At 38.4% G+C, this 27,150-nt stretch overlaps 1 protein-coding gene across 1 annotated transcript in view; it reads right to left on the reverse strand.

Moving 5' to 3' along the window:
- The window catches only part of LOC138744047 (serine/threonine-protein kinase BRSK2), a 783,696-nt gene that overhangs the window by 158,497 nt on the left and 598,049 nt on the right, over positions 1–27,150 (reverse strand). The gene's annotated exons all lie outside the window — the stretch shown is intronic.

A 27,150-nucleotide genomic window follows, 5' to 3' on the forward strand; every position in this document is an offset into this window, starting at 1 on the left:
GTGGGTTTCCTCTGGGTGCTCCGGTTTCCTCCCACCATTCAAAACATACCGGGGCTGTAGGTTAATTGGGTATAATTGGGTCCGGGGCTGTAGATTAATTGGGTGTAATTGGGTGGCACGGGCTCATGGATTGAAAGGGCATTTTAGCGCACTATATGTATAAATTAAATTCAATATAAAATCCTTTCCCTTTACCTCCCATCCCTTTTCTCTGGATATATGGATATTGGCTTTCAAATGGTCTGAACCAGTGATCAGCAAATGCCAAGGATGTATACTATGTCGCACTCAAACTTCTCTCTTCTGGTACATATGTCCTGTTCCATTACCCTGTCAAAACTATTGACATCCAGGCACCAATAATTTTGCATGAATAATGCACTCATTATTAATAAACCACTCATTTTGATTCCATCTCTGTAATTCTTAAAGCAGTGACATATTTAACAATGTTTTTATATATTTAACAATAGTGACCAATTCCCTGAAATTTCCCACCGCTGCTTCTGTGTTGCTTTCTTTTGACGATGCTTCTTCATCAACCATTTCTCAATCTTGATACATCTCATTTACTTCAACTTTTCCATTCCTGTTCTCCCTCCCGCCCCCCCTTGGAAATATATTTATGGCAATCTTTAAAACACTTTTGAATGTTTTCTGCTCCATTTCTCTTTATTTTTCATTTCTCAGTGGTGTTACATGATGCAGTTATTTTACCATATTCCACACAAATTCTCAAAGCACAAATGTCCTTTCCCTTCAATAGTGTAACTTCAAGATTCTACCATCTCATGGTCACACTTGCCAAAGTCTTCTCTGATTGATTCTGTCCCACTATTTCCTGGTGTGATACAAACATGCATATCTACTTACCTAATCATGTCAGTGCAAGTCAGCATGTACATCTATTCTGTAATATTGCAATTATTCCATTTTTTATTTTATACCTACAATAAAATAGTATTTGACCACTCTGCTTATTTGGTCAATGAAAGCTTCCAGATGAGCTATCCCTTTGGTCCCATTCTCTCTCTCTCCTAATCTTCCCTGCATCCCTGCAACTTATTCTCTCTCATACATGCCAATCAACTCCAGTTTGATTATTTTTACCCTCACTTACCCACATTAAAGGATAATCTACAGTAGGCTATTAATTTACCAGCATGCCTATGAGACTATGAAGAAAACCATAGAAGTTGGAAGAAAAGTTCTGGAGAGAATGTGCAAACTCCCCAAAGACAGTAACCAAGATCAGAAATGAACCCTCACAGTGTAGCACCGAATGATTGCTAATTGTTTAAGGAATTGGTCTCTCATTGTTATTGGTCTCTCATTTGATCTGAACATCCAACACAATCCTTAACTGTTTACATGAAGATTGATTTTGCCAAAGCTCAGATGCCCAAATTCATGGACATCTCTTCTGTTCACCTAGAAAATCTTGAGCAACTGTCATCTGAAAATATCCATACAGCCGAACTAATAAAACTAAGAATTCTCCAAGATGTTGCTTATTTCTAAGAAAACTTCCTACCGCTTGAGAGGACTAGTCAACGCAATTACCTCTTTAATCAAATTTCTCAGCTCTAGTCCTGTCAATATTTATCTTGTGCTCCCGTGTTTGATTCTTGGTACTTGCTATCTTAATTTGGTTCATTGAATTGTAAGTAACAATCTAACATTAATGATGCTTCATTATTGTTCATTTCCCCAAATACGCAGAGGCATTAAAACAGCCTTACTGATAAGGTATATTTCCAATAACCTAACACAAGAAAATAAATCCCGAGGGTTGTTAACTCAGCCTGCAACATCACGGGCACCAGTCTTCACTCCATCTACAAGAGGCGGTGTCTTAAGGACACCCACCACCCAGACCATATCCTATTCACTCTGCTACAATTGGGGAAAAAGGTACAGGAGCCTGAAGCGGCACAAGGACAACTTCTTCCCCTCTGCCATCAGATTCCTGAATGAATAATGAACCACAGACATGGTTTTCTTTGACTTTTTCTTTTTCTTGCACTATTTCTATTTCTTTTGAAAGGTGTTTTATGTAAATGTTTGCACTGTGACACTGCCACAAAACAACATATTTTGTGACATGTTCATGACAATAAATTCTGATTATGACCCTCAGAACTTTGGTGAAACTGATCTGAAAGATTATTTGGACAATTGCTTGTTATTTCTATTAATACCCCATCAAACATTGTTTTTTTTTAGTACAAGGTGCTATAATACATTCTCCAATGAAGTTTCTAGAGTGTGGACAAAAGCAGGACCTGGGTGAGACTTTGGGGAGTGTGGCAAACACCACCTAGTGGAACATGTCAAACCAATGAAGATTTTCACAGGTTTACTACAATCTATTTTGCAAAGTGGTAGAAGAACATTAGGAGGCAAATACCCATTGCATTTGGACTTATGATTGCCATTAATGAAGCTCAGATGACATGAGTGTAGGTGGTGACTTCAATTACACCAACCCAAGACAGTCTTAGCACGGTTTCAACAGCATGTCAACATCACCGCCAGAGGACAGAAAACCGTGGATTGGGTGCAAGGCTGCCACTCACTTCCACCTTGGTTACTCAAATTACATATCTGTCCTGCTAACCACGGCAATATAAACCACTGGCAAAAAACTTAAAACCAGTTCGCTGGGAGATCAGGAAATGGCCAGGGGGTGGGTGGGGAAGGGCACAGCAGTGCTACAAGACTGCTTTGAGACCACGGACTGGAGCTGTTTCAGGGAGGTGGCCATGGTCATGCAAACATCAAAGAATCAGTAGCTCAGTGACTGTCTACAAGTGCAGTGAGGATGTCACTGAGGGCAAATGTTTCACAACGAGGGCTAAACTGAAACCATGGTTGGATGCACTTCTTGGAGTTTTTGATGTTGCCTTCAAGACAGGAGAATAGATGGCACTAAGATCAGGCAGGGCTGAACTCTCCCATGCAATCCGGGAGGCAAAGATCTATAGGCAGCTGTGCGACACCAGCAATACGAGGTGCATGTGGCAATGGGTCAAGATCATAACAGATCACATCAACTTTGAAGGTTTAAAATAATGATGCCTCGCTTCCAAATACACTATGTATAGTTTGATGAGAAGTACATGCTGACATCAAAGAAAGCTGTGTCCCCCTGATGGAATGAGTCCCCTGCATAGCTGTGGCTGAGGTGAGCAGAACCTTACCCACTGACTGAGGTCCTCATGGACAACTTCAACACCTCATTACAGCAGTCCATCCATCATCCCTGCAGGTTTCAAGACAGCCACCATCATCTGGTAGCAAACAGGGTGGTAGTAACAAGCCTCCATGACTATCGCCCCAGGGCACTGACCTCCACCATTATGAAACACTTCGAACATCTGGCGTTGGAATGCATCAAAGTGCACCTCACACAGACACTGGACCCATTTCAATTTGCCTGTAGAAGCAACTGCTCCACTGATGATGCTACAGCCTTGTCCCTCTAATCTGTCCTGACTCACCTTAAGAATGAGGCTCATATGCCAGGCTGCTGTCCATTGATTTCAGCTCGGCATTTAACATGATCATTGCCCAGAAGCTGTCCTCACTTGGACTCAACACCCCTAAGTGTAACTGGATTCTGGACTTCATGACAGTCTGTCAAGGTCGACAGCAGAACATTGAGCACCATTACGTTAAGCACTGATGCACCTCTGGGCCGTGTCCTCAGCCTGCTCCTGTTCATGCTACTGACCCACAACTGCAATGCCAGCACCAAGTGTCGTCAAGTTTGCAGATGATACAATAATAGGTGGCCTCATCAGCAACGAGTCGCTCTATAGAGAAGAGGTGGAGAATCTCGCGATATGGTGCGATAATAACAACCTGAGTCACAACGAGGACAAGATGAAGGAGTTGATTGTTGAGGACCCCTACCACCCCAAACACAGCATCTTTCAGCTACTTCTGTCAGAAAAGAGTATCAGTGCCCATATCACCAGGCTGTGAAACAACTTTTTCCCATGTGCATTTCGAGCGCAAATTAACTGCTCACACTAACCCTCTTGGACTCTATTTATAAAATAATATTTACTTTTATATATGTATATTTGTTCTGCATACTTATCACTTGTCTCTATGTATGTTATGTCTGAATGAGTGTTTGCACGAGGATCGGAGAACATTGTTTCATCAGGTTGTACTTGTGCAATCTGATAACAAATAAATAAACTTGAACTCAAACAAATGAAACATTTAAGGATTCAAAATAAAATTAACTTAAAATTGATCTTTTTAACGTCCTCCATGAATAATTTGACAGCATCAAAAAGGAGTTGCATCAGTCACCAGTTGTCTATTGTCACCAACAGGATTCTGTTTTAAAACCTAGTGTTTAAATTCATAAAGTAATGTATGAAATAAGGGATTATGTTGATCATTCAGGATAAAATGTTGTTTAAAAATTTCAGTTTACAGAATGGATAAAATGTACTTTTTCAAACTTAACAATAAAATTGTATTTAATTTGAACAATACATCATTACTCCTCTCTACGCAGCTCTGATTCGGCAAACTTTTTTTAAAGTTCAGATCAAAATGACTCATCACAGATGGAAAGAATGATTGACAAGCCCATCCATCTTCCACTCCACATACACAACAGAATGACGCTACTTTAAGGAAAACTCCATGTAACATTGCACCATTCATCAACAATATGATGCCAGAGACACAAAGATCAACACTATTATTACTTTTGAATTCAATCAGTTATGAAAGGACTAATCTTGAACAAATGCAAGGAATCCACAAACATTTATCTTGTATCAACATTAAAGCTTCCAAAAAGCAAAAGTACCATTACGAAGGCAAAACTCAGAAATTGTTATTATTAACACAACAATAGGAAAACCTACAAGCTGCCACTGCTTGCAGCACATCTTTTGTCTCGAGACTGATTGAACATTATGAATCTCGGGTGAGGCAGGGCCAGGTGACCAGGAACAGATGGCTGCTCTAACAGCTCCAATGACTGCTTTAGTGACAGTGGCTAATTTTTCCTGGATTCATTGATGCTGGCACTGATACAGTCAAAATATCTCCTGGCAATAACTCAGAGTCAGTCTAGGGAATCACACAAGGGAGTTTTCTTTTCCTACCAACTGTGGTGACAATGAACAACCTTTTCCTTACAACAGGTGCACCAAGAAATAAAATATCATCTGTACCCGTGTTTGGAATGTGCAGCAAGTGAAATAAAATACTTGATGGCTAAGCCAATGACCAAAGGCAGGCTATTGAAACAGAGCAACAATAAACTTCATGGCTGGCATCAGCAAGAGGAAGGCTGCTACCTTTGTGACAGGATGCCCCTGAAGCCAACTTGATTAAGTGATGCATAACCACCACCTTTGTGTCTTGATTAAAGTTTCCAGAAGCAAGGCTCAATAACACTTCTCCGTTTGGAGATTTTCAGAACTGTTCTGTACACCATGAAAGAAAGCACGAGTCCCGATACTTCATATTCTATTTTACCCCTTTTCTCCTGGTGCCTTGTTTGTTTTTCCTCACTTCTGGAGTAAAAAAAAAATCATCAAATCAGTTTGAAACAAGAAAGAGAAAAAGCCCAGACAAGCAAACTACATTATACTTATGAAGCAAAAAAAAACCTGAAGATTACTAAAATTAAAGTTGGCAAAGTTCTTACAGCGCCCTCCATAATGTTCAAGTCAAACAAAGATGCATGCAAATAACACTGAATCATACGTGAATTGTTTGATTACAAATTTAAAACCATGGAGCACAGGAGCAAATAGAGGAAAAAAGTGTCTTTGTCCCAAACATTATGGATGGCACTGTATACAGCTGTGAGGAAGGAAATTCAGTTCCCTCCATTGGGTGGAGAAACTGTTCTCAGTGTTCAGAACACAATATGATCTTTATGTTGGAGACATGACCTGATTTTTATGGAACCTGTGTACTAGGCAGAGAGGAGTATCAAATCCCTGAAAGTGGAGGAAGTCTGATACCTATTTTAGGTGGATCACTTGAACCAATCCAGGTATTCTCAACTTATTTATTTAGAATGCTTGGCCCAGTGCTAACCAGCACCACTGTGAAGAATAAGTCAACGAGTTTTCTTTTCTCAACAGAGCTCAATGATGCTCAACCGAACTCATCAGCTACTCAAATATTTGGATCATATAAAATAAGAAAAATTGTTGGAAACCTAACTAAAGGTTGGCAACAAAAAACATGCAAAAATGCTGGAGGCACTCAACTGCTCTCACAGCGTCCAGAGGAGGTAAGGATGTATTACCAATGTTTTGGGCCTGAGCCCTTCTTCAAGGAATAAGCAAAGAACAGGAAGGTGTTGGAATAAAGAAAAGGCTGGCTGGCGGACAAAAGGCATTAATTGTACAGGATAAGAGGAGAGGTGTTAATCGATTTTGGCTCTGTGAAAGGAGAAAGAGGGAAAAGGGATAAGAGAGAGAACAGAGCTGATGAAAAGGTGACAGGGTAAGAAAATGGTGGGGGGGGGGGGGGAATGTTTAATGGTCTGCATCAAAACAATGCAGTTACATTCCAAGCTGCAGTGATCTGAATGTATAGCTAAATGTATTTTTTTAAAAATTACAATTATTTTGCAAACTAAAGAGCTGGATATCACAAATGAACTGCAAATTTTTGAAGCCTGTTGTTCAAATGTAGCAATGATTTTAAATCTGCATGTAGATAAAACATTTTAAAATCAGCTTTATTTTTGCTTTCAAATCAACAATTACTACATTAATCTATTTACTGAAATATAACCAGAAAAATTGAATGAAATTATGTCTTTCACAGCAGTTAATTCCATGTTAATGCCTTTTGAATCATTCTGTATCCAGCCTGTGCATTTAATTTATTTAGTAATATTGCACTGGAAACTAAAAATAAATTTATTTCAGTGAATTATATCAAAATATTGCTTATCTCTGAGTACACTGTGTATTTAGATAACAGCATATTTGATGATCTTCCAAATTGTATAGAGTGTACAAAACTCTGATAATCTCATGTGGAATCAAACTCATTAATATGGCTTTGTCGAAAATGCTCATCATCGAAAGTAAGGAATGCATTGATAGCTAGTGGCGACAAATAAATAGATAGTCATTGAAAATGAATTTTCTGCTTTCGCACTTGGACTGATTATTTACCAAGACATTGCACCTTGGCAAAGCAATATCAGGGCAACTGGAATCCATCAATGTTGGCTGACTAGTGATGGACACTGACATGAGAGGCATCAGATGCTGAGTACAAATGAAAATAAGCGGTAAAACATTTATATCACTTGAACTAATTGTCAGCATCATTATGCAAATAAATATGCTACATCCAATCAGTTAATTTAAAGTTTCTCTAATTTCCTACATGATACAGCAAATCTCAAATTATCTTTGTGTTCAGCTTGAAGTTGCCTATTATAATCCCCAAATTTTTTTTTCAGGAAGCAAACGTTTTGAAAAAATCTGTTGTCCAGTCTATTTAGATGGTTCAAACAAAGTAAAATCTACAAATTATTAATGACAACATATTGATTTGTCTTGGTGTCTGTTTGGTCAACAATTGAAAGGATGCTTTTTAATCAAACTCTTTTTTCTCCAATCTTTTTCCTAATATCCATTGGTTCATTTTTTTGTGTGAAGCACAATTAGTTATTGCTCTTATCATATTTAAAAGTACAGTATCAATTAGTTTTCAACTAACATTTCATCAACTAAAGGCAGTGACAGAGAGTTGATGTTTTTTTATGCAATATCAATGCATTATCTTGAAAACCCAATGCATGGCTACAAGTATTTCAAAATGCAATTTCTGAAACTTTGAACGTTAGTTCTGGCCACACAGGTTTGGCAAAAGAAAACCTTGATGAAGGGCTCACGACTGAAATGTTTGTTACGTATTTTTTTCACCTTGGCTATGTAAAGGACACTGTTTGACCTGCTGAGTTTCTCAAGCACTGTTTTTACTTCAACCACGGTGTCTGCAGACTTTCGTTTTATCCTTCCTTAAGATCTCACAAGAAGTGCATTCCAGGTTGATGAAAAAATAATAGTAAATACTAACCAAGTATCAAAGGAAAAAGTATTATTGTAGAAATTCAAATAATAATTCCATAATATTGACATTTCAAGAATTAAATAATACAGAAGCTGACAAGTGTTGTGGAAAACAGTAATTTTGAGCTTTTTCTGGTATAAGTAAAGTTTCAAAGAATTTTATTTAAAGTGTAAACCTTTTTTCAATGGTAGTTTTCTTCCTCAATAAAAGGGGTCATAGTCTAGAAACTTGCAGACAAACTAAAATTTGTATTTCGTAGTGGTACTGAGTCAAAGGTGCTCGTTTCAGAAAAACATCAAGCCATTACTCTAACCTTTTTCATTGGTGTTTGCAGAGACTTGCGAATTTGTTTTTATATTTCCTTATAATTATAACTTCTAGAATTAAATTATGGTATTTAATTTATTAGGAACACTTTGGGAATTCTTGAGATCAAGAAAAAGGCCAAATAGATATGCACTTCATACATAGTTTTAATTAGATTTTCATTCAATTTTATTTTACATGCTGCTGAAGAAGCTGTCACGGGTGCAATATAAGAAACAACTTAAGTACTTTTCATATCGTCATGTGCAGTGTTGATCCCTTCACCCTGTTCTAAAGATAAGCTGTCACTCTTTCTCTGGGCTCTGGGGAAGCACAGCAGCTTTGCAAGATGCAAACGTTTCATTTTTAATTTAACAGGACCCAAAAAATAATGAAACTCTCCAGAAATCAACTGTTAAGATGGATGACCATGACCTTCAGTGAAACCTGGACAATGATAATTTAAAATGAAATAAAAATTGCAACTTGAATCTGCAGAAGTATTCATTCTGGAAAGGTTAGGCTGTTGAAGTAGAGGTTAATGTAGTCATTTCACAGCCCCCGCAGGAAGTGTTGCATACAATTTGTTGCTGCTGCCGGACTTTTGTCCTGCTTTTTACTTACTTTTACAAATTCTGTGCACACCATCTCCATTAACATGCTTGCTTGTCACTTCTGGGTTAAAATTGTCAAAGGGAATATCTGCCAGGATCCTGCTATGTTTTGACACTAACCTGCTCTGGCAGATAAATTGGAAGGATACTTCCTGGAAACATCTGAGATATTTGGTTAAATATGTAGATTTGCCCTGTTTCTACAGCAGCCAAGGTAATATTTCCCTGCCACAACCCTGTCTGAACAATTCATTCTTTGATTTAAAACTTTGTTACAGAATTTACAACTCCATTGAAAGAGCGAAAACATCTCCATAATCCAGCCTTCTCGATCCATCCATATGTCTGTCCATGGCTTTCATGCACTGCCAAACTGAAGTTACCTGTAGAATGGAGGAACAACACCTAATATTCCGTTTGGGCACTCTCCAGACAGCATTAACATCGACTTCTCTCCTGTTAAGCCCTTCTCCCTCTCTTTCCCTATCCCTCTTTCTCCTTTCCTCCAGCTCCCCACTCCTTGCCCTCCCCTCTCCATTCAGAGAGTTACACCCTCCCTCTATCACCTCAGCTTTTATCTCTTCCTCCTTCCCACCCATATCCACTTATGACTTCTTATCTGTATCCCCACACCCTTTCCTCCCTCCTCCACTCTCCTTCCCCCCACCCCCGACCTTTTTATTCAGGCTCCTGCCACTTTTTGCTCATACCTTAATAACGGGCCCAGGTCCGAAATGTTGGTTACCCTTTACTGCCATACCACACAGTGATGTGTTCTGACAGGATGCTCTCAATAGTACATCTGCAGAAGGAGTTGAGAAAGACTGGGGACATGCCAAATTTGCAGGCAGAGCTGTGGTGTACCATTTTGGCAGTCACATCAACTTGTTGGTCAAATATCAAAGAGATATTCAGTCCCAGGAACTTCAAAACTACACGACTTTAAATAAAATTCACACAGGTATCACAACTTTAGGTCACAATTAATGCATATTATTGATAGCATCCTCTTTAAAAGGACATGAACATTGTTAATAGCTACAACACACGTTTTTATACACTATTAGTACATCTCCTACTGCTAAGGTTTGTGCATTGTGTTACCTATCCAAACTTTATGTCTTTATGATTCTTCAGTGGTCTTACAACTTCCTTATCTCTCTCACCCCCCCAACTTTACTCTTACCCCATACCCTCCACCTCCCCCTCTGACCTTCACTACCTCCCACCTCCATCCTCTGACCTGCCAAATCTCTACCTCCCCCATTTGACCTCAATCCTCCATTTCCCACTAGATTTCCCCCTCCCCCTCCCATGCAATTCAGAGAACTACCCCCTCCCCCTTTCACTTCTCAGGATTTTTTTGTCTTGTGCCCTCCCACCCCTGTCCACCTGTAGGCCTATGCTCCTCCCCTGTCTGCTTCTAACTGGTGCCTTGATGAAGGGTTCAGGCCCAAAACATTGGTTATGTATCTTTATCTTTACTACGTGGTGTTCTGAGTTTTCCCATCATTTTTGCTTTAGCTACAATCAACAGTGCTTGCAGATATTTGTGTTTAACTCCCTCATTTGACAATGTATTTTGAATTCCTGCCCATAAAGTAATAGTTGGGAATCCCAGTGCTGACATTTCTGCAAATACTTAAATCTAATTTTCAAACCCACACCTTCAGGAAAGATATCTTTTCTTCCTTCCCCCTGCTCCCCTGAACTAGTAAATGGGCAAGCCTGCTAGTTCATGATTGGCAACTGCAAGAGTTCCACCTGAGCATTGGATTTTTACTTACAAAGTGGTCAGACTGATTCTCACGTCTGCTGCTCAAAGTAACTCCGAGTGCTTTGTCCCATCCACCTGTGATTTCTGTCATGTATTCCATAAACCCCCCCCCACAGAATGTGGTGGCAGGAAGAGTTGCCACTACAATTTAATTCAAATTTAATTAAATTAATCCTTAACATGCATCCTACTCACAGGGTTGAACCCGAATTACCTGATCTAATTCTCGGGGTATTTTGCAGAGACGCAATAGTGAATGATTCTCCTGGTTAACTCCTACTCCTATGGAATAATGATCAATAATAAACAATCGTCATATTTTATTATTTCAGTAGTGAAAAATGAAATATGAAAAGAAATGAAACTAAACAAGTTCCATCTAACTATCGCATTTGAATGTAATTGTCTTAATTAGGATATTCAAATACCATGAATTGCATTTTGCTGTTTTAAACTTGGTGTATTTAAGACAAAGATTGACAGGTTCTTGATTAGCCAGGGCATCAAAAGTTATGGGGATAAGGTCAGGTAATGGGGCTGAGTGAGGAAATGGATCAGCTCATGATTAAATGGCAATGTAGATTTGATGGGCTGAATATCCTATTTCTGCTCCAATATCTTATGGTCTAAACTGATATATAATCTTGTGTTGAACCTGAAATATAGCAGGGCTAGATGCTCTGATGAAGGTTCCACATCTGAAACATTAACTATTTGTCTTTTCAGTCCTGCCTGACCTTTTAAGCTTTCTCAGTAGTTTCTGGTTTTACTTCAAGTTTTCAACATCTGAAATGTTTTGATTTTCCTAGATTGATATTGCTGATTGTGTGCAAATTTAATGAACCCCACATGTACACAATTCTCTCTTGTTCTGACGTGTCGTTAAGTTGGCTCTTAAATGGTGCAGGGAGCAGTCAGCGAGTGCTCACTTTAGTCTTAGTTCTACATTGCCTTTCACAACCCACAAAATCTTTGCCTCATGTGAAGACAACTCCACTTATCACTTCAGCAATTGCAAAGGCTGCAGGGAAATGTAACTGCATCATGTTAAATTCCTCAATAACAAGATCAATTTTACACTCTTCAAAGATTGACCATGATGACAAAGGATGATGTTTACCGATTATCCTTCTCTGTGTCATTGGTATCCTGCTTGATTTCTTTCACAAAGTTTCCTTTGCATCCCAAACTATTTTCCCTCTATTTTTAGATTTAGCAACTGTAGGAAATACTTTACCACGCAGAGAATGTATCTAAGCCAGCAACTAAGCCGAATTGTAGTTTATAAAACAACTTCAGAAAAGTATAGTAATAAAGCTTATGAGTGGTGAGTATGAATCTAGCATCTCCTCCACAGACCTATTTTTTTAATCAAAAAGCTTGCCATGTTGCTACTTCAATGTCACAATTCTTCACTTTTAATTTACAGTAATTGATATTTTACATTGTGATTGATCATGTCATCGCCATTCTTGGTTGTGCAGTGATGCTTTTCATCATTGTTCCAGACTCTTTGACACCAACTGTGAAAACAGTATTTCCAATGAAATGCTTCACTGGCCCATTGCATTTGTGTCAAAGCCTTTATTGTGGTATTCATAAACATTGCCAACTTAAATTCCAATGATCAAACTTTTTTCATTTCTATTTCCCCTTCACCTAAAAGTAAGATCCATACCTCTCAGAATTTTATACACCTCAATCATGTCACCTCTTAACCCGCTCCACGCCAGGGAGAACAGCTGTAGCTTTTACAGCGCCCTCCATAATGTTTGGGACAAAGACACTGTTTTCCTTTCCTTTCCCCTTTGCTGCACAGTTTTAAATTTGCAATCAAGCATTTCATGTGATTAAAGTACACATTCCAGATTTTATTCAAGGTTATTTATATATGTATAGATTTAACCATGTAGAAATTACAGCAATGTTTATACATAGTTTCCCCATTTCAGGTCACCATAATGTTTGGGACATTCAGCTTCACACGTGTTTGCGATTACTCAGGTATGTTTAATTGTTTCATTGGTGCAGGTATAACAGAGCTATATCTTTTGATCACCTTTGGGGTCTGTAGTTGCCATTTTGCAATATGAGGACCAGAGTTGTACCAATGTACATCAAAGAAGCCATTATGAGGCTGAAAAACCAGAATAAAATAGTAAGAGAACTCGCCCAAACCTAAGGATTACCAAAATCAACTGTTCGGGACATTAGTAAGAAGAAAGAGTGTATTGGTGAGCTCAGTAATCGCAAAGGGACTAGTAGGCCGAGGAAGAACTCTACTGTGATGACAGAAGAATTCTCACCACAATGAAGCAAAATCTCCAAATACCATACCTGTCTGAGAGATCAGAAACACTCAACAGGAGGCAGATGTGGATATGTCAATGACTTCATGAATAGAAATACAGAGGCTACACTGCAAAATGCAAACCACTAGTTAGTCACAGAAACAGGGTAGTCAGATTACAGTTTGCCAAGAAGTAATTAAAAAAAATTGCAGAATTCTGGAAAAAGGTCTTGTGAACAGATGAAACAAAGATTAACCTGTATCAGAGTGATGGCAAGAACAAAGTGTGGAGGCATAAAGGAACTGCCTATGGTCTAAAGCATACCACCTCATATGTGAAACATGGTGATAGGATGTTATGGCTGCCACAGGTACTGGTGCACTTATCTTCATTGCTGATGGCAGGAGCAAAATTAATTCCAATAAAACAATCAGACGACAATGATCCCAAACAAACTGCTTGTGATAGTACAGATCTATCACCAATGTATATAGTTACAGTATCTAGACTGTGCTTACAGCGATTGGCTGAGAGCTTAGCCACGCCTACTGTCTGGGCCTTAAAGGGTTGTGTCCCTAGCCAGGTCGGATCATTCCGGACTGGTTGGCCACCTGTGAAGAGCTCCTGTCTTTTGCTAATAAAAGCCTTGGTTTGGATCAACAAGTCTTTGATTCTTTCCATGAGTTCTACACTGCTAAAGCAACAAAAGAGTTTTTCAAAGCTAAAAACTGGAATATTTTTGAATGCCCAAGTCAGTCACCTGATCTAAATCCATTTGAACATGCCTTCCATATGCTGAAGAGAAAACTAAAGGGGACAAGGCCCCGAAAGAAGCAGGAACTGAAGATGGCTGCAGTTGAGGCCTGGCAGAGCATCAAGGAGAAGATACTCAGCACCAGGTGATGTCTATGAATCACAGACTTCGAGAAATACAATAAACATGAGGTTACGCATGACACAATATAATTGGTTACACAGCTATACACCACACCCCAAAAGTTAAATAAATGGGACCCAACAGTATCAGACAGATGTTTTCGCTGTAAGAAGGAAACGGGAACAACAGTACATGCAATTTGGGCATATGAGAAAGTTGAAAAGTTTTGGGAAGATCTAAATCAGGTATTAAATAAAATCACAAAAAGCAACATACCAAAAAATTCAGAGATCTTTCTTCTAAGTAATATAAGAAGTAAAGAACTTGGACTCGATTTGGATGGAGCACAAAAAAGATTTATTATGATAGCCTTAGCTGTAGCAAAAAAATGTATTATGTCAACCTGGAAATCAGAAGAGAACCTGAGAGTACAGCAATGGTACATAGAAATGAATAAATGCATTCCATTGGAAAAAATAACATATAATTTAAGAAATAACATCACAGTATTCGAACAAATTTGGGAACCGTACATGGAACACAACAGAGAAGTCCTACCCCAGACCTCCACCACCTAAAATGACAGAAGGAGAAGAAGACAAAATAAACTGACCCAGTATGTAAAAGTAGATGACACAATTTTCTTGTTTATTTTCATTGTGTGATGACATTGTTTAATGGTTTTATTTATTGTATATGTTGAACGTTGAGTGGGTGGGGGGGGGGGGTGGGGTGAAGGAGGGAGGGGGAAAAGGGGAGAAAATGACACTGTGTATATTTAAGCGGGAATTGTTTGTGTGTATTTTGGTCAGTATGGTTCATAGTGTGAAAAATATTTTTTTTAAAAAAGCAGTCATTGCATGCAAGGGATATGCAACAAAGTACTAAATATGACTACTTTAATATACATATCATTGCTATGTCCCAAATATTGTGGTGCCCTGAAATGAGGGGACTATGTATAAAAAGTCCTGCAATGTCAAACCAAAATCTATACAACTACACTTGAATAAAATCTGGAAAGAGTACTTTAATCATGTGAATTGTTGGATTACAAATTTTAAACTGCAGAGGACAGGGGTAAATAAAGCAAAAAGGTCTCCTTGTCCCAAATATTACGGAGGGCACTATATATAGCTGAATTTCTCTGTCCCTGGTAATTTCCTGGTGAATCTCCTCTGCACCCTCTCCAGTGCTTTCTATCCTTCTTCTAACTTCAACAAAATTTAGGACAAGTGATCCGGGATGAAGTCACTTTATTGAGACCTGAAACTCATTCAGTTCTCCAGCTGAGGTTTGACCAAGATTTTTTAAAGTTGCAGCATAACTTCCCTACTTGTGTTAACTAGTGAATAAATGTTTGCACTCTGTCATTTAGTCCAAATGATCATTCTTTTTGCATAGACCTTAAAAACTATTTGTAGACGTCTGACCATCTTCAATGGTGCTTGTGTTTCATAGCCTCTTCAACAGGCACTTCCAGAAAATGACGCAATAATAATTAAGAGGAAGTGAGAGACTGAAGATGGCTGCAGTCACCTGGTAAGATGTTTCGAACTAACATCGCACTTGCCCTCCTAGATAAGGTCGGCTAATTCAGTAAATATGAGGAATAAAAATGGAACTTCATGAAGCACTGCAAGTTGATTTAACCAAATAAAATTTATCCGCACCCTTTCTAAATGATTCTCTTTGAAGTTTCAAAATGAAAGTTTTATTGAGAATGGGGAATTTAAAACAGAAACAAAATTTTGCAGGTGTATGTTAGATTATTTGCAAGAAGAAACATTGATTATTATTTCAGATCATGATGCTTAATTAGAATTCCTTCAAAATAATGCTGCCATGTCATAGGGGTCATCTGGATAAGTAAACAGAGTTGACAGGAGTATGGCAGGTGAGTACTCTAAATAGAAGTAATTAAATAAAAGAATTGAAGAGAAACCATGTTCCAACAATAGTAAAGACAAACTATTGGAATATGGTAAATACTCTTCCAGTAAACAAATGTCCTTCAGGGTAGAGAAAAAATATCATTCTTATCTGATCTCGTCTAAATTTAATTCCAGGTATACAAAGACTGTTGACTCTTGATTGCCACCTCACTTTAGGGACAATTAGGTTGCAAAATAAATTCTGACCTAGTCAATGATGCCACATCACATAAATAATTGAAAATAAAAAGAAACAATAGCTTTCTCATTCAGAAATTGATAAACCTCCTGTGCTGTTCCCCATTTTGATTCCAGAGTACAAAATAAAGATTGTTACATTCATAATAATATCTGTTGGTGTAAGCCTCCCAAACTATTCATTCTAATAACTAAAATGTTGAATAACTGAAGATTTCTCTGTATTAAAATTGAAATTGCATCAATTCTAAACCTTGTTCAGGAAAGCACTGTACTTTCAATAACACACACACACACACACACACACACACACACACACACACACACACACACACACACACACACACACACACACACACACACACACACACACACACACACACAAACACAGGTCAAACAGTGCACTTTAGAAAACAAAGACAAAGAAGAGATAAAACAAGAAGAGAACAGAACCAGTCAGGCATCACCTCATCTGTTCCATTTGATGTCACCAGAAAAAGGGAAAAAATGTTGTTTTGAGGTTGCCACAAGCTATGCTACTAAGTGACCCTTTCCAAAACTATTTCAGCAATCCCAACATTTATCATTTTACAGCTGAACCATCATGCGCTACATTAATTTGCTTTCACTCAGACTCCAGGGATGATTAGTTACTTTAACCCCGGCAGGGATATATCAACCGCCCTTTCGATTGCCTCCTGCACACCAAACTGAAAGTTCAACAAAGACACTGGTAATAGAATAATAGAAAAACAAGAGTATTTGCCCCGAGAGTAATGCAGAACTTGCATGTAATTCAATGAGTATGCATGTTGCTGTCCAGGGATCTGACCTGAGCAAATGAAAAGAAGTGAGTCAAGAATTCCATTTTGAGAAAATCTGACATACCTATTGGCCCCTGGGTTTGCAAACAAAACACTGACCCACTCACTCAGCCAAAAGATGTATACAACCTATGTTGTACAAACAGAAAGAAGGACCAAGGGTGAGCTTCTGGGAGTATGTTGCATACATGTTAGTAAGGAGCTTTTATTGATTTATTGATCGATAGAAATGTATTGACTGTATTGAATTGAATATACTGATTAACATGGTCCATACATTGCAATTAGGAGATAGATGTGTCATTAAAATAATTATGTAAGAAAGATTAACGATCTTTTGATTTATTTTACTGAAATCAATAGAGCACATCACATCCCTTGGTACAATCAGAATTTGGATTCATTTGTTTTCGAGCTACTAAGGTGGAGAGTGTACTGAATCAAACATAAGTTTAATCACTTTTTAAATCTGGGCTGCTTGGAATCTAATCTACCAGTGACGAGAGTCAATATTCATAAAATAAATTTTCTAAACAGGGTTCGATTATTTTGCCTCTGTGCACATCCTAGTGTCATTGCAATTTCAGAAAAAGTATACAACTCTTGTTAAGCATTTTCTGGGATGGTGACAATATTTAAGAGATGCTTTTCCATTAAGATAGATTTTGATGTTTTAAGACAGAACATTGAGAAACAAAAAGCTAGGCCAATATCTGTGGCTCTTGCCTGCAATAGTGAGAGGTAGAGTTCAAGATATTGCACTGTACATGTGCCAACATTCATAAAATGATGAGTACTGGAAATATAAAATAAAAGCAAAAAATATAATTTCCTTTATATGCTTGTCTGCGTGAAGTAGGTAACGTTGAGTCAAAGTTTAAATCCTCAAAATTAATCAGCTTAAATGAAATTTCTTTTGCTTTTGTTTGCTGAATTATCTGTTGTGCAATTATAATGCCTTTTGGTTTAAAGTGTGATGCATTTAATTTTCCTCACTACTCCTCCAAATTAGAAGTTTCGATTTGAAAGAAGAAAAATAAGCAAACCAAAAACCACCAGCAAAAGGCCCCAGAGGATTTTGAAAAACAATACCAAATATACCGACACATTTGCCAAGCTCTTTGTTCACTTTTAGAGAGGGAACTTCAACAAATGATTAACACCATTTTGTAATTACAATGGGTTTCAGATGGTCAATAGATCAATTTCTATTGAAAAAGAGAATGTTGCACGAGAAAAATAAACCTCTCCCTGGGATGGCAACCTTTGGCAGGAGTATAAAGCCTTCATTCATTTGCATGCATCATGTTATCGTACACAACGGCCACAATCCTTGACTTTCTTTCTTGGTAACAAGCCAGGAATAAAACTGTCTATTCTTTCCAGTTGAGAACTAGACAAAAAAAAGTCAACCACAATATTAAGTTATGCAAATGCATTGAAATTAAAACAGAAGATATCTGTTGTTAACACAAAGAAAATAACTTAAAAGTTTGGAAACCAGATTTAAATTTCCTTTTTGAGAAACACAGAGACATTTTCAGTCCTGGCATCAAAGATCTGATAAAAAATAAGGCTTCTGGAATTCTGTCTTCACCATCAGGTCTCGACTCAGTGATTTTTACTTTGCAGACAATCTTGAGACCTGTGCTAGATTGGCAGATTGTGCCAAAATGTTCTGCACTGTAGGCAGACATGCCAAAAAGTTCCTTTCATCCTATCCCTTCTATCCGCATTTCAAATCTTAATCCCAGAGTGAATACGCAATGTAAGCACACAGCGCCAATCAGCCATCTTGATAAATATTTCCAGCGACGACGAGCACAACCTTATACTGATCTATCCACACACCCATGGCAACGTTAGAAAACTGCTGCAACTGTAACCATTAGGAAACATCTTTTCAATAAGCAGTGAATCACAATCTGTGGGCGTTCTTCCTAAAATAACATTCAGAGAGCTTTTTGATCATCAGAAGATTAATTTATTTTTTATAATTTTCTTTCTCAGCTTTCATCGCTGAAACACTCAAGAAATCTTTGATTGATGTCCTAAATATCATATTTGAGAAAAAAAAATGATGTTAAAGGGCCAGCAGTGTTATAGGGATGACACATCATATGACTCAATGTTAATCCTCAAATCCATTCTGGGTTAACTGAAAATTGGGCCGAACACATGTTGGAGTAGAGAATCGACCATAGCATGATGTAGAAATAAAAGCCATTCAGGGTTTCTGCTTCTGTTCACTGGCTAAACCAGATTTGAAGATGACCAGAACGGATACCTACTTTGTAGGACTGAACATCATTTCTCTTACACCTCTTCATACCTCCAATGAGCCCTTCCAGTTTGTACCACTGGTAACACCAACTCAGATTTTCCCTTCCCCACTGATGCTGATTGTCCTGCTGCCTCTTTCCAGCAGTTTCTGTTTCTAGAGTTCTGACTTTCTTTTATTTCTTCAAGCTTTTTTCAATTTAAATTTTGGAAGGTTGAAATAAAAGCCATATATTCATCACCCTGCACCCCCCCCCCCCCCCCCCGCCCCCCATTCACCTCTCACCTCTCCATGAATGGAGATTCCAGCAAACTGCTTCTGAGGTCTACCAGCAGGTGGCAATCAAAGTATTAAAAAAAATCAATTTAAAAGGATCTAATGCCGAGTAAATATCTGCGCTTTTTTTTTGTTCACGTGTAAACTGCGAAGGAAAATCTTGATGTTCATGTTTTGAGTGTACTGTGCGTCTTTCTGTTTGAAGTCTCATCCATCAGACAATTGGACGAGTCAAGTTAGGTACCATTCAGCCGTGGGCAGGAGTCATTTCCCTGTGGTCATTTTTGCACGGTGACATCCTTAAATGCATGAAAAATTCAACAAGCAGAAAAAAAAACTTTGCGACAAGATGAATGTTTGAACAATCTTAATTTTACAAAAGATTGGGGGTTAGGGAGGGATTATTAAGGGAATTGTCAGAAATAATTTGTTTAAATATGGAAAATGTACAAAGCTGAGTATATAGTGCATGTATGGACATTTTAAAATATTCAAAAAAATTTTGGAAAAGATTGGTAAGAGAATACTTCTTTACAATGCAGAGCAGGGGGGGGAAAGGGCATTGGTCAATCTCTTTTTTTACTATGAGTAAGGCAAAGTTTGATAAGACCATAAGACATATGAGCAGAAATCAGCTATTGAGCCCATCAAGTCTGCGTCGCCGTTTAAACATGAGGTGATCCATTTCCCCACTCTGACCCACCGCCAGGCCTTCTCCCCATAACTTTTGATGCTCTGGCTAATTAAGAACCTATCAATCCCTGTCTTAAATACACCCAATGACCTGGCCCCCACAACTGCCCCTGGCAATAAATTCCACAGATTTACCACCCTCTGGCTGAAGAAATTCCTACGCATCTCTGTTCTAAGCAGACGCCCTTCCATCCTGAGATTGCGCCCTCTTGTCCTAGGCGCTCACACCACGGGGTAACAACCTGTCCATGCCTTTCAAATTTCAAAGTGTTTCAATGAGATTCACCCCCCCCCCCACCAATTCCCCTAAATTCCAACAAGTACAGGCCAAGAGCTGTCAAACACTCCTCATTTGATGACCCTGAATCATCCTAGTGAACCTCCTTTGATCTCTCTCCCTGTTCAAATAGAAGTAAAATAATTTTAAATAAAGAGAGAACTTGTAGCCAGTTATGACAAAACTGCTTGCTGATAACAAGCATTTGCCCTGCATCAGTCCAAGTGATTTGTTGGAAGAGTATTCCAGGAATTGGGAACTGTGCTCATGCCCCCAACACACTTGAGCTTTATGATACATTTAGATCTGCAGCAGTACAATTGGTTTTGGCTCAACAGAAGAAAACTAGTTACTAGGAACAGCTGGGAGTAATAAGGATGCCCTAGAATTTCAATAAATGATGAATCACAGATGGGAGTCATGAAAAGCAAGAGGCTGGTGCATGGGCACTTGAGAAAAAGAATGAAACTTCTGATGAACATATTTTTGTTACCCTTTGAAGGACGTGGAAGGGCTCCAAATACAGTAAATTAGTCAAGTAGAAACAGAGAACTTTCTGGAACATGGGAGCCAAGGATAGATTTCGAATGAATTTGGTTGAGTGAGCATGGAATGAATGAAGGAATGGACCAGGAATAATTTAATATATGGTTAAAGTGGGGGGGGGGGGGGGTAAAGCATCCAGCATTAACTGCAGGAGGGATCTGAGAGGAAGAAAAATGGTATGAAGACAGCTTTAGTGGAATCTATATGATTCTATGAAGTGTCAAGTGCCAAAAATCCCATTGGAAAATGAAAATGACAAAGAATTATTAAAAAATAGCAGAATTCCAGATATATCAACTTGGCCCAGCTCACCCACTCACATTAAAATCTAAAATGTGATGGGAATCAACAGAAGCTTTCAGAGATGGGACAACCCAACCTTGCTTCAAGCTATATCAGAAGTCACTGTAATACTGGAATGTGAGGAAAAATTTGCCAAGATGTGTTCCACCAACTCTGCTCTGGGGATTTCAAACCACAGTGAAAGCGCATCCTTGAAACACAAAAAGGTATTGCAAATGAAAATTATATTGGCCACATCCAGAAAAGTTTGGAAAGCTCATGTGTACAAGTGTCCATGGTCATTTAAATTCTATTGTATGAAGAACCACAGCAAAAATGTGCACGTTTGTAAAACGTCCTGGATTTGTACTGGACCAGCAAAATTCAAACAAAATAGCTGCTATACGGTGGAACTATGAGAATTTTGTTTGCAGTGCTTGACAATTTGATAACAAATGTGGAGTTCTTGTACACTACTGAGCAAGAGTTGAGAAGCAGGAGTGCAATGCAAACAAAAGATCCATTGGCCAATGTTATCAAGAACCATATGGTTCATTAATATCCTGCAGGGAATGAAATTCATCATTGTTAGCTGGTCTGGCCAATACACAGCTCCAGACCCACAGCAATACAACTGGCTCTTAGCTGTCCTCTGAAATGGCCTAGAAACTGGACAGATTGCCCAGAATTAACTTAAGCTCCAGAAAAATCAACTGCAAGAACTGCTCTCTCAACCTGTGAAGTCTTCCTCACCTACATCTGGGAGAGTTGTCGCAAATATTAGTCTTGCATAGACACATTCATGGGATCACCTTACAGTCAACCTCCCAGACACCGTATCCTCCACTCCTTGGAATGTTCTGCACCAGTGGTAGGACAGATCCAGCAAAGGCGATTTCTTGCTGATATGAGGCCAGGAGAGAACTTTCCTGGGACATAAGATCCCATGAAATCTCATGGCATCAGCTTAAAACTTGAACTTTCCTTCAATCGTGATGCTAGAAATAGGGATGTTCGCTGATTATTGTACAATATTCAGCATCTTTCGCAACTCAGGATAATGAAGCAATTGACAACCAAATGCATCAACACCGGGAGAACATCCAAGTCTGGGTTGAAAGGTGAAAAGAAAGATTTGTGTCAAAAAACATTCCAGGCAATGATGATATCTGTCAAGAGTAACTCCACCTATCACCTATTGACATTAAATTACATTACCATTACTAAATATTCTATCATCAATGTCCTGGTGGTTACCTTTGACTAGAAGCTGAACTGGAGTAGACACATAACTCTAGGAAGGGGAAGCCAAGGAACCATGCCCTGGTCTTCAATGACAACACAGCAGTGGAGAGGGTGAGTTCATTAAAGTCCCTGGGAGTCCACCTATCAGAGAACATCTTCTGGGGCCAGCACTGTGAAGAAGGCACAATAGCACCTCTATTCTCTAAGGAGTCTGAGTCACTTTGGCAGGTTATTAATTATTCTATCAATCTTCTACAGATGCACTATGGAAAATACACTGACTGTTGCATCACAGTCAGGTTAGGTAGCGCGAAAGCCGAGGAATGCAGAAGACTGCAGAAAGTGGCAAACCTAGCCAAGTTCATCACGATCTCTGAACTTCCTTCTATTGAAGACATCTATGCGAGTTGCTACCTCAAGAAGCCAGCCAACATTGTAAAGGACCCCTATCAGCCAGGTCACAACCTCTTCTCACTGCTATCTTTAGACAGAAGCCTGAAGTCTAGCACCTCTAGGTTCAAGAACTGTTTTGATTCAACAGCTATCAGAATCGTGATTCTCCCTTAACTACCCCAAACATAATCATGAACTATTCCAGAACACTGAAAATATCTGTTTGCACCATGAAACTTCACTTTTTTCTTGCACTAACTGCTATTTTGAATATTTATCCATTTATATTTATTATCTCTTTTTCTGTCTTGACATCTTGTAGTAACTTAAGGTATTTAAATTGAGGTTGGTGTATCTTACCTGTTTGTCTGCAGCATGTAAGAATTTTGGTGCATCCGTATACTGTATTTATGTTTAAGATAATAAATTCTAATTGCATAGTCACAATATGACTAAAAAAGTATGTAAGAGGCTAGAAAACTAGGGTGAGTATATCGCATTCAACCCCCAAAGCCTGTTTAGTATCTACAAGGCTGAAATCAGGAGAATGACATAATATTCTCCATTTCCCTGGATGAGCACAATGTCAACGGCACTCATGAAGCTTGATATCAACCCACTCCCACACATATACCATTAGAACATATCATCCAACACACACATACCATTAGATCAGACCATCTCATATATACACCATTAGAACATACCATTCCATACAACCATTAGAACATATCATTCCACACATACCATTAGAACAACCTATCCCAAACATATACCATCAGAACATACTATCCCATCCTACACACATACCATCCCACACACATACCATCAGAACATCCCATCCCACACACATACCATCAGAACATCCCATCCCATACGCATACTATCAGGACATACCACCAGCCCATTTGTTAGGCACCTCATCCAGTCCCTCTGATTGTTTTTCAGTACTCAAAAGTGATTTTTGAAAAAATGTAGCAAACATGATTTGAAATACAATGATAGGAATGAACATTTTGACTCTGAGAGAGATTTCTGACATTTTCTGTCACAGCAATTCTACTTCAGTCCTTTGATTTTTTTCTGTATTAATTATTTTGCAAGTAAAACACATATCCCTTTTAATCAGTTCAGTTAAATTTGTTTTTTTAAAATTACTTTGATCACAAGACATGGAAGAACTACCAATTCAGGTCAAAATAGAATACCTAATATCAGAGGAGCTTGCCATTACAAGTTTGCTTGCATTAAAGATTCCTAACTACGAGTTGCAACATAGATGCAAGGATAAGATACGTTTCAGTAAAACAAAACTGCAAATGATATGCAAAGAAATGAAGCCAGTCATGGTGATCAACATAGAGCTAATAAAAAAAGACACAAAGAAAAATTTGGAAATTTTGGTAATGGAAAATGAGGAAGCAGATTTAGAACTCTAGCAAAAAAAAATTCTATTTGTTGGATTGGACTGGATATTTAGGGACATGTACACTTAGGAATAAGGGTAATGCCCAAAAGAATGCTTTTAATGGTGCGTGGCACAAATTTGGAAGGAAGTGACCTACATCTGTCGAGGAGGTGAGATAAACTATCAATGATGGTGAGAACAAAATTATCCAAATGCCATCAATAAATTCATATGGTTCTGATGTTTTTCCAAGACAAAGTCTGTGTTCTAATCTGGTGTGACCCCAGACCAGAATAATGTGGCTGATGCATGGCAGCCTCGTGCAATGACCAGAACAAGTTTTTAATGTGTACCAACCAACCACACCAAAATAGAACAAAAATTGGAGCAGCAGCTTTGGCATCAAATGAGGTCACAAAAGAGAGAAAATTGTCCTCAAGGCAATTTAGTCATCCAGAGATCAAACCTAATTTGAAGATCTGGCCAGTCATACTTATAGTATCATATCTCTCAGCCAAACTTATCCAAGGTGAAATCTGACCCACCAGCAGAGCCTCAAGAGTTAAATACATAGTAGTAGCATCTATAATTAGAAATGGTCCAAAAAATCCTCAACATTAAATTCTACCCTAATTAAGATTGATTATGCTAATTCAAACAAGGCAAAGTCACTTGCACATTATTATATCTCATCTTACTTCAGTTGACGCTATTTGGAAGAAACAAAGACAATTAGTACAAGTTGGATGGTGACTTCAAAATATTTTGTCTAAACTGTTCAAAGATGAAGGTATCAAGTCAATAATGGATTTAAATTCTGCAGAATAAGGCATAAAAATAAGAAAGAAGTTCATAAAATAGAAAGCAAATTTGTAAGCATCTGACACTCCTCTGGGTTCAGAGCATCAGATGTTTGGATTGCAATCTATGTCTGTAAAAGCTTGTTTTTTTCTATATTCTTGATGTTGGTAGAATAGTTTTACTTTTCCTGAGTGGCTTTCTCTATTTAAATCTGTAGAGCAAACAGGATTTTAGTCACCTGTTGGAAAATAAATCTATTCCGTCACATGCTGGATTATGCATTGCAATGATATAGTGTTGCTTAGTTTAATCGGCAGTTGCAATGGAGTATTGCTTTTGTGCAAAAGTGGCTGAGAACCTTTATTTTCTTTTCCACCTCATCTCTAACCCACCCACCCCCACTCCCCCTGCGCCTTATCTGCAGCACTTAATTTTTTTTATGTTATCACACTATCAATATTGTGGGAAAAGGACAAGGTGAGCAATTTGAAAACCAGTATATGGCCTTCAGCACATAAGGATTACTAAGGAAAGCACTGCTGCATGTACTTACAATCCATGTAGAACTTACAATCCATGTAGAATAAAATCCGTCTGACAAAGGCATGATGTTGTCACACACTGTGATGTATTACGGTTATGTTAGATATGTAGAAAATGATGCTCCCTGTTCTAGTTATGTGCAGAACTCTGCAGTCCAAGTGAACCCCCCCGACATATATTTATAATCATTACAGTTCTCTTATCTCTAAGTGATTGATGACAATAATGATGTAAAACACACTTAACTTTCAACATTACTGTACATCCTGTCTGAAGTCTCTTCGTATTTTACGAAGGGGGAATACCCTGCATTTTAACACATATGGTACAAGATTTCCAACCCTATCTGTTATACAGATTTTGGGAAAAATAGCTCTGGGTACAAGGGCTGACTCAAAACACTAAAGACATCATTCAGTTGCACTACAATCAATGCTAAAATGGAGCTGTTTCTCAGAACTATAATCAAAATGCCAGGAGTGAATGTTACCCAGTGCTTCCACTGTTATTACTCTTGATCAGTTTTTTCAACAAGTAGTTATTTTTAAAATCATATATTTGCTGCTGGTCTACCGCTGTGCATTTAAGGCAACTGAAAAGATGGCACCAATAATAAAAAAAAGGAGCTAATAATATATTTGTGTCACAATGTGCCAATAATTGTTCGCAACAATTTTTCAAGCAACCTTTCCTAAAGAAGTCATAAGGATGTCCTTCAGCTTCTTGAGAGAGAGATTTCCTCTGTAGGGTAGCACTGGTGAATTTTCTTTTTTGGACTAATGAAAGCTTAAGGCTCTTCTTGCCTCTTAGCCATTTTTGATTAATATTTCAATTTTTATTTTATTTCAGTCAGATCTCCTTCATCAAGCAAAATGATAACCAGGTGGAAAAATAGAGACACTAAGCTCTTTGCACCAGCATTTTCCATCGCTGATCAACATGCAGACAAAGTGATGTCAATTGTATCCTGACATTTCACATGATTGAATGTCTCATAATATTTCTATTAAGGCCTGTGAGATATCACTGTGTGAATCCTGATACAGACACTAGTCCAAACTCGAGGTGCAGTATTCAGAAGTTCTGAATACTGAAACGATCCAAAAACCAAACTTTTTTTTAAGGGCCAAATTTATCACCCAACTTGCCCAAGTGGGGCTCTGTCGCTCTATGGGCGCCAGTTTGGTAACACCAGAGCTCAGAATCAGCCAGGAAGAATTGAACGGCTGGATGTCGGCTCGGATAAGCAGGCTGAAAAATCAAGCCATCAATGAGCGACTGGAGGACGTTGGTGGGTCAGGCAGCGCATGGGGAGAAATTAGGTGCAAGGGTCAGCCCTTAAACCAAAGGGAATAAACGCCAATTGTCCTTGTTTCAGGTAACTTCCTGCCCACTCTCTTTCTATTTCTTCTTTACCCTCTGCTGTACTTGGTTTAGAAACTGAATGCCAGCCGCAAGCAGTCAGAAGAATCCTTTGTCCTTGTCAAGGAGAG

Source organism: Narcine bancroftii, chromosome 1, assembly GCF_036971445.1.
Source record: "Narcine bancroftii isolate sNarBan1 chromosome 1, sNarBan1.hap1, whole genome shotgun sequence".
In the NCBI taxonomy this organism is placed as follows: domain Eukaryota; kingdom Metazoa; phylum Chordata; class Chondrichthyes; order Torpediniformes; family Narcinidae; genus Narcine; species Narcine bancroftii.